Source organism: Lepidochelys kempii, chromosome 1 (genome assembly GCF_965140285.1).
Source record: "Lepidochelys kempii isolate rLepKem1 chromosome 1, rLepKem1.hap1, whole genome shotgun sequence".
NCBI classification, from domain to species: domain Eukaryota; kingdom Metazoa; phylum Chordata; order Testudines; family Cheloniidae; genus Lepidochelys; species Lepidochelys kempii.
Genome location: NC_136380.1, coordinates 163,009,231 through 163,021,798, shown reverse-complemented (window position 1 = coordinate 163,021,798; position 12,568 = coordinate 163,009,231).

The window sequence follows — 12,568 nt, the reverse complement described above, 5'->3', positions numbered from 1 at the left end:
CTGAAGCCTTGAACCCCTGCGAGGGGGGGGGGGGGCAAAGCCTTCAGTCCCACACAGGGGGCTGTAACTTCAGCCCCAAAGCCTGGGGCTGAAGCCCGCAGGCTTTGGCCCCAAGAGGTGGGGCTAGGACTTCGGCTTTGGCCCCAGGCAGCAGCAAGTCTAAGCCAGCCCTGGCGACCCCATTAAAATGGAGTCCCGTCCCACAGTTTGAGAACTGCTGATCTAGTCTGATTTCCTACATAATACAGGCCATAGAACTTCATTCAGGGATTTCTGCATGTTGCTAGTGGTTGAACTACAGAGCATATATTTTGAAAAGACATCCAATCTTGATTTAAAGACTCCTAGTTATGGAGAATTTACCATATCCTGTAGTAATCTGTTCCAATGGTTGATTACCCTCACTATTAAAAAGTTGTCTTATTTTCCAATTAAATTGTGCTGAATTCAACGTCCATCCATTGGGTCTTGTCATGCCTTTAGTCTATCACAGTGTTTCTCAATGACTGATCCGTGGACTGAAGCTGGACCCTGAGATTTCCTTGACACAGTTTAGAAAGGCAACAAGCCAGTCTCTAGTATCAAAAAGGTTGAGAAACAAGGATCTTGCAGACAAAGAAAGCTCTAGTATCCTATTTTCTCCCTGTGTGTGTCCAGTTTACAGATGGGGAAAATTGAGGCACTTAAATTCACTCAATTCATATAATCAGTTCTGGGTCTACTATACATATTATTTGATCCAAAGTTAAAGGGTATTTTAATTAATACAGTGAAAGCCATTATTAAGGCATTTACGTCAATAAAGACTTGGTGATTTAACTAAAATCCCCCATTCATTTAACATTTTAATTTAATAGAACTATAACTTTTATTGAATATAGTCTGTCTGGCTTCAGGACCACACTAAACTGTATCCTATTTCACTTTGCACTGGCTTTCATTTAAAGCCTTGGACGGATTCTTAAAGGGCTACTTTGTTCCAAAGCCCTGGTTAGGAACACAGATGGAGTCTTTCCAGAGCATATAGTTCTTTAGGTAAGTACAGTGTTTTCACATACATCAGATGACATGGTCCCGCTACCCTGAACAGTTTACAGTTTAGGGCCCTGATCCAGCAATTGGCTGTATGCGGACAGGCCCTTGGACCCATGTGGAGTTTGATTTCAACAGGTCTCCTTGCAGGCATAGGAGTCTGCCCATCTAGTTCCCCTTTCAGGTTCAGGGCCTAATTTAGACTCCCTGTGTTGTGCGCGATGAACAAAAATTTCAAATATGAAGGTATTAAAAAAAAATCTAAAAAAGAATCCCTAACCCTGTATTATAAGGGCTAATTACCTTAATGCTTATAAGGGGGCACATGTATAAACCTTGCTAACATACGGTTTATACAGGCTTAACCAGTGGTGAGCTGGAGCTGGTTCCCACCAGTTCGCTAGAACTGGTTGTTAAATTTAAAAGCCCTTTTAGAACCAGTTGTTCCACAAGGGACAACCGGTTCTAAAAGAGCTTCTAAATTTAACCAGCCAAAAGTGGCACCTTAGGCGCCGACTCCATGGGTGCTCCAACCCTGGAGCACCCAAGGGGAAAATTTGGTGGGTGCAGAGCACCCACCGGCAGCTCCCCGGCCTGGCCCTGGCCCCAGCTCACCTCCACTCCGCCTCCGCCTCCTCCCCTGAACACGCCGCCCCTCTCTGCTTCTCCTCCACCCACCCCAGACTTCCCGCAAATCAGCTGGGGCAGGCTGAGAAGCAGGCCGCGGCTTCCCACTCAGGCCCAGGGAGGCGGAGGTGAGCTGGGGCACAAGGAGGGCCGCCCGTGCTGCAGCAGGTAACCCAGGGGTGCCCAGGGGAACCACTCCCTGCCCCAGCTCACCTTCGCCACCCTCGGCCTGAGCGGGAAGCTGCCGCCTGCTTCTCAGCCCTCCCTGGCTTCCCGCCAAACAGCTGATTTGCAGGAAGCCGGGGGGGGGGGGGCGGGGCGGGAGAAGCAGAGCAGGGCGGTGCATTCAGGGGAGGGGGAGGGGAAGGAGGAGGAGCGGAGGTGAGGTGAGCTGGGGCCAGGCGCGGGGCGGGGAGCTGCTGGTGGGTGCTCTGCACCCACCAAATTTTCCCTGTGGGTGCTCCAGGGTTGGAGCACCCAGGGAGTCTGTGCCTAAGGCGCCACTTTTGATGTGATCAGTGGGGGAGCGGCGGCTCCCCCCCAGCTACATTTTCCTGCCCCTAGGAGCCAGAGGGACCTGCCGGATGCTTCCTGGGAGCTGCCCCAGGTAAGCACCTCCGGGACTCCCCACCTCACCCCCCGGCAGGTGCCTCTGGCTCTTAGGGGTGGGGTGGGCACTCACTAGGGTGGCCCATGAGACCCTCCTGCCTGGTTTTGGGGACAGTCAGGGGACAGGGGAGGGAGGTGGATCGGACTGGGGGGGGTGTCAAGGAACGCGGGGGGGTTGGATGGGGCAGGAGTCCCGGGGGTCAGAGGTGGGCAACGACCCCCTCGTGGGGTGAGGAGGGAACCCGTTAAGATTTTGGCAGCTCATCATTGGGCTTAACTATGATTTATGCAACAACAAATGTCATTGATTAATTTAAAGATGACTATTGCAGAACCCAGATTGCCGGACCTGATAAGGACTCATTCCTTACATTCAGCTCCACATCCAGCAAACGTTTTCAAAGTATGTTTTAGAAATATTATACCAGGAAGATTCCATGCCTATTGCAATCAAGCAACACAACAAAAGCCAGAACATTATTATAATATTCCCTAGTTTAACACTGCAAGAATATATTTTCTTGCATCCCATCAGTTAAAAGTTGCTCAAAAGATTCCATATTTGGAAACTAATAAAAGGAGTAGGTTTTGTTTGTTCTAGTTTTGAATGGTATCCCACTGGTGGGGATGCTGAAGAGGTAGAAGGAAGATAAGTTGGGTGGGCAGATGAAAGAAATGTCACTTAATGATGAAGTATTTTTCTTAGGAGGCCATTTTCCAGCGTGTATCATGGGGGAAGGTTTACCCGGAGAAATGGCTGAAACTTCAGAGTCTGCTGACTAGTGAGGACATTGTCGCTGAGCTGAACAGAGTGCAGAATGTCAAGCATGTGGACAGCAGAGTCCCCAAAAACACCTGAAACTTTGTACCTCTGACCTTGCATCCAAAGCACAGAGGCAGAAAGTTAACCTATTCTCTATAAAAGACTGTGTCCATAAAAAGTGCAAGCAAATAATTCCTTTATATATAGATGTGAATTAACCTTTTCCATTTCCAACAACATGATGGACCTAGCAATAGACCATACTATTATGTTGTTTGTAATTTTGATCATTGGTGGCATGGGAGGTACCAGATGAGTGAATACTGAACAAATGCTTGGAGATGTATATTTGATTTCTCCCTCTCTCCCTGCCCTCCTAATTTTTATAGCAAGACAAAACCCAAACTGGGAAAGCTGATTGGTTCAGTTTACCAGCTATTCCATAAAAAGTGGTAATTGACATTTTAATGTATGATATGTTGCATTCCTTCATAAGGCAACAGTAATTGAATACACATGAAATCCTGGTGCACTGTGTGACCCTGGAGTGTGCCACACACCTGGAAGCAGTGAAGTTCAATTAATGTCATTGCTACTAATAATGACTAGTAGTGAGAGCCTCCAGCCAGTTGCCACACTAGAGAAAACAGTAATCTTTGTATTTAGACCGATAATAATATACAGTAAACACCAAAGATCCATTGTTTACGTGCAGAGCTGTTCTGGATCAACAGTTAAAATCTTGTTTTCTCAGGAACTTGCTTTTTTATTAAATTACTCAATTTAATTGTGTTTGTCTAGCTTCATGTGGGAAAATTTACAGATACTAAAATGAAATCAGCTGAGAGCCATTAGTAGACTAAATCAAATAGCATGGAGACAAAGGTTCATGTAATAAAAAATAGGACATAAATCACACACTTGCACCGAAATGCATAAGGTAAAATGACCTGAAGTGTCTGATTTAACCTGACAAAACCCAGGGGTATGTCTACACTACGGAATAAGGTCGAATTTATAGAAGTCGGTTTTTTAGAAATCGGTATTATATATTCGAGAGTGTGTGTCCCCACAGAAAATGCTCTAAGTGCATTAACTCGGCAGAGCGCTTCCACAGTACCGAGGCTAGAGTCGACTTCCGAAGCGTTGCACTGTGGGTAGCTATCCCACAGTTCCCACAGTCTCCGCTGCCCATTGGAATTCTGGGTTGAGATCCCAATGCCTGATGGGGCTAAAACATTGTCGCGGGTGGTTCTGGGTACATATCGTCAGGCCCCCGTTCCCTCCCTCCCTCCGTGAAAGCAAGGGCAGACAATCATTTCGCGCCTTTTTTCCTGAGTTACCTGTGCAGACGTCATACCACGGCAAGCATGGAGCCCGCTCAGGTAACCGTCACCGTATGTCTCCTGGGTGCTGGCAGACGCGGTACGGCTTTGCTACACAGAAGCAACAACCCATTGCCTTCTGGCAGCAGACGGTGCAATACGACTGGTAGTCGTCCTCATCATGTCCGAGGTGCTCCTGGCCACGTCGGCTGGGAGCGCCTGGGCAGACATGGGTGCAGGGACTAAATTTGGAGTGACTTGACCAGGTCATTCTCTTTAGTCCTGCAGTCAGTCCTATTGAACCATCTTATGGTGAGCGGGCAGGCGATACGGACTGCTAGCAGTCGTACTGTACCATCTTCTGCCAGGCAGGCAAGAGATGAGGATTGCTAGTAGTCGTATTGTACCATCTTCTGCCAGGCAGGCAAGAGATGAGGATGGCTAGCAGTCGTACTGTACCGTCTTCTGCCGAGCAGCCATGAGATGTGGATGGCATGCAGTCCTTCTGCACCGTCTGCTGCCAGCCAAAGATGTAAAAGATAGATGGAGTGGGTCAAAACAAGAAATAGACCAGATTTGTTTTGTACTCATTTGCTTCCCCCCCTCCCCTGTCTAGGGGACTCATTCCTCTAGGTCACACTGCAGTCACTCACAGAGAAGGTGCAGCGAGGTAAATCTAGCCATGTATCAATCAGAGGCCAGGCTAACCTCCTTGTTCCAATAAGAACGATAACTTAGGTGCACCATTTCTTATTGGAACCCTCTGTGAAGTCCTGCCTGAAATACTCCTTGATGTAAAGACACCCCCTTTGTTGATTTTAGCTCCCTGAAGCCAACCCTGTAAGCTGTGTCGTCAGTCGCCCCTCCCTCCGTCAGAGCAACGGCAGACAATCGTTCCGCGCCTTTTTTCTGTGCGGACGCCATACCAAGGCAAGCATGGAGGCCACTCAGCTCACTTTGGCAATTAGGAGCACATTAAACACCACACGCATTACCAGCAGTATATGCAGCACCAGAACCTGGCAAAGCGATACCGGGCGAGGAGGCGACGTCAGCGCGGTCCCGTGAGTGATCAGGACATGGACACAGATTTCTCTGAAAGCATGGGCCCTGACAATGCATGCATCATGGTGCTAATGGGGCAGGTTCATGCTGTGGAACGCCGATTCTGGGCTCGGGAAACAAGCACAGACTGGTGGGACCGCATAGTGTTGCAGGTCTGGGACGATTCCCAGTGGCTGCGAAACTTTCGCATGCGTAAGGGCACTTTCATGGAACTTTGTGACTTGCTTTCCCCTGCCCTGAAGCGCATGAATACCAAGATGAGAGCAGCCCTCACAGTTGAGAAGCGAGTGGCGATAGCCCTGTGGAAGCTTGCAACGCCAGACAGCTACCGGTCAGTTGGGAATCAATTTGGAGTGGGCAAATCTACTGTGGGGGCTGCTGTGATGCAAGTAGCCCACGCAATCAAAGATCTGCTGATATCAAGGGTAGTGACCCTGGGAAATGTGCAGGTCATAGTGGATGGCTTTGCTGCAATGGGATTCCCTAACTGTGGTGGGGCCATAGACGGAACCCATATCCCTATCTTGGCACCGGAGCACCAAGCCGCCGAGTACATAAACCGCAAGGGGTACTTTTCGATAGTGCTGCAAGCTCTGGTGGATCACAAGGGACGTTTCACCAACATCAACGTGGGATGGCCGGGAAAGGTGCATGATGCTCGCATCTTCAGGAACTCTGGTCTGTTTCAAAAGCTGCAGGAAGGGACTTTATTCCCAGAGCAGAAAATAACTGTTGGGGATGTTGAAATGCCTATATGTATCCTTGGGGACCCAGCCTACCCCTTAATGCCATGGCTCATGAAGCCGTACACAGGCAGCCTGGACAGTAGTCAGGAGCTGTTCAACTACAGTTTACTGACTCGCTTAGACCTCAGCAAAACCAATATTCCCACTGTTATTACTGCTTGCTGTGTGCTCCACAATATCTGTGAGAGTAAGGGGGAGACGTTTATGGCGGGGTGGGAGGTTGAGGCAAATCGCCTGGCTGCTGGTTACGCGCAGCCAGACACCAGGGCGGTTAGAAGAGCACAGGAGGGCGCGGTACGCATCAGAGAAGCTTTGAAAACCAGTTTCATGACTGGCCAGGCTACGGTGTGAAAGTTCTGTTTGTTTCTCCTTGATGAAACCCCCCACCCCTTGGTTCACTCTACTTCCCTGTAAGCTAACCACCCGCCCCTCCTCCCTTCAATCACCACTTGCAGAGGCAATAAAGTCATTGTTGCTTCACATTCCTGCATTCTTTATTCATTCATCACACAAATAGGGGGATGACTACCAAGGTAGCCCAGGAGGGGTGGTGGAGGAGGGAAGGAAAATGCCACACAGCACTTTAAGCACAGCACTTTAAAAGTTTACAACTTTAAAATTTATTGAATGACAGCCTTCTTTTTTGGGGGCAATCCTCTGTGGTGGAGTGGCTGGTTGGCCGGAGGCCCCCGCACCGCGTTCTTGGGCGTCTGGGTGTGGAGGCTATGGAACTTGGGGAGGAGGGCAGTTGGTTACAAAGGGGCTGCAGTGGCAGTCTGTGCTCCAGCTGCCTTTGCTGCAGCTCAACCATACACTGGAGCATACTGGTTTGGTCCTGCAGCAGCCTCAACATTGAATCCTGCCTCCTCTCATCACGCTGCCGCCACATTTGAGCTTCAGCCCTGTCTTCAGCCCGCCACTTACTCTCTTCAGCCCGCCACTTACTCTCTTCAGCCCGCCACCTCTCCTCCCGGTCATGTTGTGCTTTCCTGCACTCTGACATTATTTGCCTCCACGCATTTGTCTGTGCTCTGTCAATGTGGGAGGACAGCATGAGCTCGGAGAACATCACGAGTGCGTTTTTTTTTCTTTCTAAGCTTCACTAGCCTCTGGGAAAGAGAAGATCCTGTGATCATTGAAACACATGCAGCTGGTGGAGAAAAAAAAAGGGACAGCGGTATTTAAAAAGACACATTTTATAAAACAGTGGCTACACTCTTTCAGGGTAAATCTTGCTGTTAACATTACATACATAGCACATGTGCTTTCGTTACAAGGTCGCATTTTGCCTCCTCCCACCGCGTGACTACCCCCTCAACCTTCCCCCCTCCCTGTGGCTAACAGCGGGGAACATTTCTGTTTAGCCACAGGCAAACAGCCCAGCAGGAATGGGCTCCTCTGAGTGTCCCCTGAAGAAAAGCACTCTATTTCAACCAGGTGACCATGAATTATATCTCACTCTCCTGAGGATAACACAGAGAGATAAAGAACGGATGTTGTTTGAATGCCAGCAAACATACACTGCAATGCTTTGTTCTACAATGATTCCCGAGTACGTGTTACTGGCCTGGAGTGGTAAAGTGTCCTACCATGAAGGACGCAATAAGGCTGCCCTCCCCAGAAACCTTTTGCAAAGGCTTTAGGACTACATCTAGGAGAACCGCAAATGCCAGGGCAAAGTAATCCTTTCACATGCTTGCTTTTAAACCATGTATAGTATTTTAAAAGGTACACTCACCAGAGGTCCCTTCTCCGCCTGCTGGGTCCAGGAGGCAGCCTTGGGTGGGTTCGGGGGGTACTGGCTCCAGGTCTAGGGTGAGAAACAGTTCCTGGCTGTCGGGAAAACCGGTTTCTCCGCTTGCTTGCTGTGAGCTATCTACAACCTCCTCCTCATCATCATCTTCTTCGTCCCCAAAACCTGCTTCCGTATTGCCTCCATCTCCATTGAAGGAGTCAAACAACATGGCTGGGGTAGTGGTGGCTGAACCCCCTAAAATGGCATGCAGCTCATCATAGAAGCGGCATGTTTGGGGCTCTGACCCAGAGCGGCTGTTCGCCTCTCTGGTTTTCTAGTAGGCTTGCCTCAGCTCCTTCAGTTTCACGCGGCACTGCTTCGGGTCCCTGTTATGGCCTCTGTCCTTCATGCCCTGGGAGATTTTGACAAAGGTTTTGGCATTTCGAAAACTGGAACGGAGTTCTGATAGCACGGATTCCTCTCCCCAAACAGCGATCAGATCCCGTACCTCCTGTTCGGTCCATGCTGGAGCTCTTTTGCGATTCTGGGACTCCATCATGGTCACCTCTGCTGATGAGCTCTGCATGGCCACCTGCAGCTTGCCACGCTGGCCAAACAGGAAATGAGATTCAAAAGTTCGCGGTTCTTTTCCTGTCTACCTGGCCAGTGCATCTGAGTTGAGAGTGCTGTCCAGAGCGGTCATAATGGAGCACTCTGGGATAGCTCCCGGAGGCCAATACCATCGAATTGTGTCCACAGTACCCCAAATTCGAGCCGGCAACGTCGATTTAAGCGCTAATCCACTTGTCAGGGGTGGAGTAAGGAAATCGATTTTAAGAGCCCTTTAAGTCGAAATAAAGGGCTTTATTGTGTGGACGGGTGCAGGTTTACATCGATTTAACGCTGCTAAATTCGACCTAAAGTCCTAGTGTAGACCAGGGCCAGGAAACTCAGAGTTAAGGGCTGAAACACCATCCTTAACTTGCCTTACTGCTAAAATCAAGTTATAGAGGTTTTGGTGGTTGGTTGGTATGTTTGTTTTTGCTCATTTTGGCATAGACACATTCTGATCATTTTTTCTTTCCATTTTATTCACAAAAAGAGAGGGACTTGGTTATGAAAAGGAACATAAAGGGTGAAAGCATACAAATGCTGTTTACCAAAACAGAAGTGGATATGGGGAGAGAATCCTGTTTAATATATTCAGTATCTGATCTGTATGTTGCATTTGTAGTAATAGGAGTCTAGAGGCAAGTCATTTTTTCTAGCAACTGAATCTGAGAAACTAATTCAACTGCTTAACTGCCACTTCGAGCATGCAAAAGCTAATTTGAGTTCTTTCTCTGGTTCCCCACCAACCAAAGCTCCATAGAAAGCTATCAAGTTATAAACATGACATCACTGGAAAAGCCCTCAGTGACTGAACATTTTATCTTCATACCCTAAGGCCATGACACTGCTTCCTGAAGTTTAGCCCTTTCATGGAAGTCCCGACCACTGCACTAGAACTATGCATTTTCACTAGAATTAGGGCAAACCACAGAGATTGTAAATTCAGTTTTATTAAGACCCAAGATTCAAATTCTTATCTCAAATTATATATGAGCCGTTGGAGATCTTCAGCCTTCCTTTTTATCTGTTAGATTTTTCTCTAGGGCCTATTACCATAATATCTATCTTGTTTCACCTAATTTAATCAGGTGAACACCTTCTCTCATACCTTAGCTTCGCTAATCTGTGAACTATCCTTGCTCCTTTATCTGCCCTATAAGGTCAATCAGTTCTCCAGCTGATCCTTTTAGCCAGACATGGTGGTTCTCGTTCTCCATTTCCCTCATGCTTTTCTTTTCCCTTCCTCCACTCTCCTCAGGCCAGTTTAATTTCTATTCTGCCCCCAAGATCCCTCATACTTTTGGAATCTGACTATAAATTCCATCCCAGGATGGCTAGTAGTCAGGTTTGTGAAGAGAGTAGGCACAGCAATTTTATGAACTTTATAAATACCCAGCTCAGTCTGACACTGTCTCTGGTACTGGAAGTATTTCTAGTTCACACTGGACATGCGCGGAGGAATTGGCAGAGTCACTCCAGTACGAACACCACTACTCTGCACAGTCCAATGCTTACAATCTATGCAAGGTAAACTGCAGTCTTCAAATATCACACACACTAGTGTTTCCCTTGGAGAATTCCTAGAATGTACAAAGCTTAAAGAAGAAACAGAAGATAAAGGAGAGAGGAAAAGGGAGGAGAAAAATAGTCCTGTTCTCTTATTTTCTGGTTCTAAAGAAGAAATTAATGGCAATACAAGAAATTTCTGCTTGTGGTTGTGCTAATTAGCCTGGTGGCTACCATGGGAGATACCCAAGCCCTGGGGTTAACCAAGGGAGTCTCATTTTCCAGGGTAGAGTTCAAGTGTCTCTTGGACTTGGTTATTTGTGAACTGGCACTGATAAGGGCACATACAATGTTCATCACACAGTGACATCTTATCTTAGATAGGGATCACTTTTAAAAATGCAGTGCTTGCAAAAAGTACCCGATTGACAGCCCTAGGTACTTGAACCCTCTATCCTCTAGATGAGGCCAAATTTATAGTAAGGTTTATTCAGATCCTGATGCCATTTGAATCCAAACTCAGGGTCAATTTTGGTTGAGGATTTCAAACAAACAGGTCTGGTTTTATCTTTTTTACTATGTATAGAGCAAGTCTAGCATGGAGACTGGCACTGAAAGCTTTGCACGCAGCCCCACCAGATTGCCTGGACCTGATCAGAGCAAGTGTAAAGCAGGCTGTAGGTTGGTCTCCCTTCTGAGACTGCGAATGAGTATTGCGATTTTTGTTAACTGCTTGATCAGCAAAGATTGCTATTTTTCCTTTATTTAGGTTACCTTGAGATAAGCAGAAATACACTCTATATGGGGCTGCACTTTAGAATCACTCCAGAGTAGAAGCTAGTGTTGAATGCAGCTTTTTCCACATAAAGGACACAACAGTTATGCTCTGTGATCTACACTGGCTGCCACTTTGTTTCCACATGAAGCTAAAGGTTTTCACTAGAGCCAGGGGGGCAGGGCTAAAACTGAAACAGAGGCCCCAACACCCTTTCAAAAAATCAAGGGTGCAAAAACATTGAGGGGGGACCTTGGGGAGGAGGTTGAGGGGGTGGAGAGCAAGTCCACTCCCCAGGTACTCCACAGTTGCAGCTCCAGTTCCTCAAGACTGGGCGTGGCTCCCTGATCCAGGCATTCTGACGTGGTGCATGGGATCACAGTGCCAAATCTGAGTGGCACTGTGACTCAGTGTGCCAAGTCATAACACCATTTGCTTAAATTTGGCTCTATTGTTCATCCATCATGATGGGGTTGGAGGTGGCCAGGCCAAACCTGAGTGGTGCTGTGCTTAGACAGTGACACTTAGATGACATACTTCATTTTTCTTTAGCAAGAAGAGGGGTGAGGAAATGTCACATGGTTTTGGTTGGTTTGTTTGTTTGTTTTTAAGGGAGTTTCCTACTCATTCTTCCATTGTGGTGTGTGTAGTTTCCCTTCCTTCCTGCCCCAGGGGAAAACCTGGAAAACCTTCCTTAACCAAGGATCTTAGGGGATCACCTACATGAAGTAAGATGCATCTAGATTTGGAGGGGACCAAGGGGCCATTGGAGCTGAAAATCCTGTTTCTAACCTATCTATTGCAGGGGGTTACCAAGAATGGATGGTTGATATCTTGTACCAGGATGCAGCATAACAGCCCATTGACTACTGGGGTGATTTAAGGAAAACTGGGGGGCTATTCCACGGAGAGAAAAGAACCTTCCAAGCATGGACTTCTCTGGCTTTCTAGGGACTAGAGGCTGCGCTATGTGTGAGTAATCCTAGGCATTTAAGCCTCCTGATTTATAGAGCCAAGGAGACACTCTATGCTGCCTTTCTATGGCTAGGGCTGCTCTTGAGGGGCTCTCCAGGAATTTGTCCATAGAAACCAACCCAGGACTCAATCCATAGTGATGCAGCGTAGAACGTAGCCATCGTAGCCATCCTACCCATCCATAGGTGCAGACTTGGAGCTCATGGACTTTAAGATCAGAAAGGACCATCATGATCATCTGGTCAGATGCAGGATCATTGCAGGACCCAAAACCTCACCCACCCACTCCTGTAATAGACCCATAACCTCTGGCTGAGTTACTGAAATCCTCAAGTCATGATTTAAAGACTTCAAGTTATAGTGAATCCACCATTTGCACTAGTTTCAACCTGCAACTGACCCATGCCTCAAACTGCAGAGGAAGGGGAAAACCTCCCAGGGTCTTTGCCCATCTGACCCAGGGCAAAATTCCTTCCTGACCCCAAATATGCTGATCAGTTGGAGCCTGAGTATGTGGGCAAGACCCACCAGCCAGACACCTGGGAAAGAATTCTCTGTAGTAACTCGGAGCCCTCCCCATCTAGTGTCCCATCACCAGCCATTGGAGATATTTGCTGATAGCAGTTGCAGATCGGCTACATGCCATTGTAGGCAGGCTCATGGTACCATCCACTCCAGTGGTGCTCGGTATTGTTGTAGCTATCTGTGTCTGGCTGCAGGAGCCTACAAGCAGTAGACAGGCAGGGACGAGCCCTCTCAGACAGGGATCCCTCTCCATCTACCATCAGCTAGGAGCAG